Source organism: Danio aesculapii, chromosome 23 (assembly GCF_903798145.1).
Source record: "Danio aesculapii chromosome 23, fDanAes4.1, whole genome shotgun sequence".
In the NCBI taxonomy this organism is placed as follows: Eukaryota; Metazoa; Chordata; class Actinopteri; order Cypriniformes; family Danionidae; genus Danio; species Danio aesculapii.
The window spans coordinates 36322424-36327539 of NC_079457.1; the positions used below are offsets into that span (position 1 = coordinate 36322424).

The 5116-nt window shown below is 35.3% G+C and overlaps 1 long non-coding RNA gene across 1 annotated transcript; it reads left to right on the forward strand.

Moving 5' to 3' along the window:
- Nucleotides 1-1360: 1360 nt before the first annotated feature.
- On the forward strand, nucleotides 1361-3057 carry LOC130217809 (uncharacterized). The gene is made up of 3 exons (XR_008835904.1): nucleotides 1361-1422; nucleotides 2068-2119; nucleotides 2922-3057. It is a non-coding gene; the product is annotated as an uncharacterized LOC130217809 (long non-coding RNA).
- Nucleotides 3058-5116: the final 2059 nt, after the last annotated feature.

Here is a 5116-nt window from a genome sequence, read left to right on the forward strand (position 1 = left end):
CTGCTACAGGATAACATGACCTAGCAACTAGTGTGAGTGAGTGAGGTGTATTTATAGTCCTGGAAATCAGTGATGACAAGCTTCAGCTATGTGTGTCTGTGAGTGTCAGAATTATTGTCAGCTGTTGTGGGTGTAGATTGGTAGTTGTAGAATTGTTCAGTGGCTGAATTGTAATTATCTACACTCTAAAAAACGTTGGGTTATTTATTTAACCCAATGGTTGAGTTAAAAATATTTGGTGCTTTGTTGGGTTATTTTAAACCTTATATTGGGTTATTTATTTAATAACTCAACCAGTTGGGTTACAATTTTTGAATTTCAACAGTCAACTGATTGAGCTGACACAGAACCGCTGTATTAATATGCGTACGTGATGTTGCTCTTGCGTCATAAAGTTTTGCAAGCTCTAATGTAGTAATATTGTTATTTTTTAATCAAATTGCCTCTCCGTGTCGTGTTTTTTATCTGTTTCACCTGGACTCTTAATTATTGATGATACAAGCGTGCGCGCTTTATAGCCGATCTACATGCAGATAAAAACGCTTTCTCTACCCCCGTGTTCATCTCTACAGTTGTTTTGGAGGAAATGATACACGTATTTGAGATATTCCGCCGTAATTCTTGTCTTTAGGACCCAGCAGAGACATCAAACCGGAGTCGCGTCCAGTCTTGTTGAAGGTATGTTATGTTGTCTTAAAAACACTGTCCTTTAGCTTGGAAACTATATTGTAACAACTAAATACTAATATAGACATATATATGTGCTACATTTTGTTCAGGAAGTTGCTAGTTTTCCCAAGAAGTACGGAGTCCGAGCATTATATTATTATTGGTTTTTCGCCGCTAGAGGGCGCCGAATGGATCGCACGTGAGAAAGTTATCCTGGACGAGCAGAGCAGAAGCTTGCTACATCATCTTTTATCAGAAGAGGATTCATTTCCATTTCAAGGTGCTTGATTATTAACTATTGAAAGTTAAATGTTATTATTACTGTTTGTGTGTACTATATTGAAGGCCCTGAAAATGGCATTTTCTCTACATCTTATACTAACCTACAGGGATGAAATCACAACCCTGATAAAGTTAGATGCTAATATAAATGTTTAATCAGTTATATATGTCATACAACAATTAAATATAAGCTTAAAAAAATTATATATATAAGAATTGTAATATCTGCTATCTTTGTATAATAATAGTAATATATGCTAATAAACAATAATACAAAGCCCTTAAACATACATGTCCTTGCCCAGTTTTCAATTCAGGTGAGATTTTAGTGATGCTGTGACCACTCGACTGATAAATGTTGTCTGTCAGCTCATGTTAATTTGTGGTTTATTTTATTTTTGGTTTGTTTGTTCATTGTAGGTTGCTCTGGACAGAGCGAGCTTTAATCCTCCTTGATAATCTTGTTGAGAGGTAAGAAAACAACATCTCTGTATTTTGTAATATGTACATGATGTAAAAAATGCACCGATACACACACTTAAGCAGTATCATACACTGTAAAGGTGTCTTTACATCACCATATGTCTTAAAATCAAATTCTACATTTGTAATTCTTCTGTAAATGCATTTATACTTCTCTGAACAGCACCGGTAGAGTGTAAAGACACAAATGTTTCTTTCAAAAGTGTTTCTGTGCCTTATTGGAGTGTGAATTTGGTATTAGACTCTGTATCAGGCATGAGGCCACTGGTAAGTACAGATGACTGATAAAGAGTGTAAGCACAGTTCAGACATTTCAGAACTCCACTCCTGGAACATTTGACCAAATAAATTGAGATATTACAGACAACAACCTATTTATATTAATTATTCCGTTATGACAGTTTACTGACAGGTTCCAGTTATTTCAGCAGAAATCTGTGGTCAAGAGTTTGACTCTTTTGCAAGTTTCTGAGCATGAGAATTAAGCACACTGATGAACATCAGTGCACAATTGACCATGTAAAATGGACATTTGCAAATGTCGTGCACCTTAAGAACTCACATAAAAGACTAATCCTGCAGCTAAAAGTGCACATTTTCATAGTTTTTTTTTTTTCTCTTTATTTGTTTAAGGTACCCCTGGAGATGACCACTTCCAGTTATCTTTTCTCCATTGCTAAACTGGGTAAATACATGATTTTTTTATTGTTATTTGGTCTGGCATACATGTGCAAATGTATAATTTCTGTTTTAAGGTTGGAGCGAACATCATTTGGTATATGGAGGAGTAGGTAACTAAACTATTCTTGGTGTGAAATTCCATAGCATTTTTTTTCCTCTTTTGGAATCAGTGGGGACTGTCAAGTTATGATTTGCTTTGTCCTTTAAGTAATCATTTGTGGTCAGCAGAAAAAAAAAAAATCAACAACAATCATTTACTCAAAAATCGGTGAAACACCCATACACTCATTCAGCAGCAGAGGCGAATCCATCATGTCCTGGAGCTGGGTCAGTTGGCATTGCTGTGTGAAGTTTGCATGTCCCTCACAGTCCAAACGCATGCAGTATAGGTAAATTTAATAAACTAAATTGGCCGTAGTGTATGGGTGTTTCACTGATTTTTGGGTGCACTCATCATTTACTCACCACCAAGTTGTTGATTGATTTTTATGTATTTTTTATTTATTTCTGCTGACCACAAATGATCACTTTAAAGGACAAAGCAAATCAAAAACTTAATAGTCCCCACTGACTTCAACAGAAGAAACAAATGCTATGGAATTTCACTGTGGACCAAGAATGGTTTAGTTACCTATACTGTTCAAAATATCATGTTTTGTGTTCATCTGAGGAGAGATTTAGAACAAGGGGAGGGTGAATTACTGATGACAGAATTTCCATTTTTGTGTAAAATATCCCTTTAATAAATCCAGTGTACTGTTTGCATGGCATGGATTTAAGTGCTGTTTTTGTTTATTTATTTTTAGATTGCTCAGGACAGGTATTTTATACCCACACACCAAAGAAACTTTTTGAGGTTTGGGGAGATGCATCACTGCGGATCCTCTCGTATTGCAAAAAAAGAGAAGAGAGCCTTGGATCTACCAGTTCAAGCAGACATTTCATCTGGTGAGACAATCCTGCATAACAGCTCTGTTTTATTCCCAATTTGTAGCATTTCACCTTTGATATGAGGGGCTTGTTTTGAGTTTAATTATTGTGTTTTTTTCTGTTTGATATAAAGACAGCCTTGGAGATCCCGCTTTGGAGATGGTGCTTTAACAACTCAGCCAGCTTTCCTTTCTCCACTGCCATACAGATTGTGCAGCAAGATGGTTTGGCCCTCATACCAGGAGGCAAAACAAGAATTTGTTGATTTGTGACCTCTAGGTGCATTATTTATGACAATACATTTTGGACTTTATTTAATTGATGTGTGTATACTTGTATTTCATTCAGTACTTAGAGGAGGAGGAGCAACAGAGGCAGAACCCTCTTGTCCTGCTGCTTGGGGATGAACTAAACTGCTCTTAGGCATTTGTTATTGTGAAAGGAGTGCCACTAAATTCACGGATTTAAATAAAGCTTTGCCAATGTAATAAAAGCTGTGTATTTTTTACTACTATAATGACTACTACTATAATAATAATAATAATAATAATAATAATAATAATAATAATAATTTATTATTATATAGTGGTTAAGCCACTTAAATAACCCAACAAATATCCAGGCAAAATAACCCAACAAATTAGTTATTTTTATAACCCAATTTGTTGGGTTAACCTTATCAACCCAATGGATTGGGTTAAAAATAACCCAACAGAAGGTCGGTGCCAAATTGACCCATCTATGGGTTGCCTGTTGGGTTATTATTAACCCAACTGTTTTAAGTGAGTAGCTATCTGTAACTGCTTGATCGCTGGTGATCCTAGCACTAATGCTAAAGCAAACTATAATTTACAAATGCATAATAAATTATTTATAGTTTATCTGTTATAATGTTTAACCCATTTGTTCCATCTGATGAATGACAAAAACTTTGACAGCCAGTCAGAATCCATCCTGCATTAATGTGTTCATGATAAAAAAAAAACAATATTGTGAATTGGTGTGTACGCTAATTATATTTCTTGGCTTAAAATGGACCTTTAGTCACTTTTAAAATTAATGTCTATAGACCCTTTTCACCTTTCTGGGTTTCTCAGCAGCAGAAGTTGTCATAGTTTGGTAAACTTAGAGTGCAGTAAATGAGTACAACAAATACATTGTTTACAATCCTATTTGCTGAAATAATAAAAGAAAAAAAAAACACAATAATGTTATCAAGACTTTCAGAAAAAAGAGGAAAAATATTGTGAGACTGATGATGGCAGCCAGAGGAGAGAATAATGTCAAACGTACTCTTAGCCCCATAGACGCTGCATTAGAAACACCTCACATAAGCAGTAATTCGTTTTTTTTGTAATTTGATGCAAAGATGATATAATACGTTAATAAATGCATATAATTTTTCATATTTTTTACAAAAATCTAAATATTAAAAACTTTCAAGGATTTAAGATTATGATGACCGCTAAATGCGTCATAACAGTCTTGTGCAAAGGGTCCATTGTAATACCTTAGTTGCAGAATATAAAAAGAAATAGTCTGAGAGGAGAGAATTTCTGTTGGACTGGAAAAAAATGGCTCTACATTGTAGTAACTATGACTTCTTCAGTGTAAAACTTCACACATGAATTCTGTGTGAGAGATAAGGAGTGTAAAATCACAGGTTCTGACTGCTCAATAGTTCTTTGAAAGGACTGAATGTGGATTTCATTTTTTCCACTTGCCATATTTTTTGCCATTGGCATTCATTCGTTCATTTTCCTTAGGCTTAGTCCCTTTATTCATCAGTGGTCGCCACAGCGGAATGATTTACCAACTTATCCAGCATATGTTTTACACAGAGGATGCTCTTCCAGCTTCAACCCAGTACTGGAAAACACCCAACACTCTCACATTCATACACATACAGCCAATTTAGTTTATTCAGTTCACCTATAGCGCATGTCTTTGGACTGACACACAGAAATGCCAACTGACCCAGCCAGGACTCGAACCAGCGACCTTCTTGCAGAAAGGCTACTGTGCTAACCACTGAGGCATCAAATCGAAATATTAATGAATTAGTTTTTGT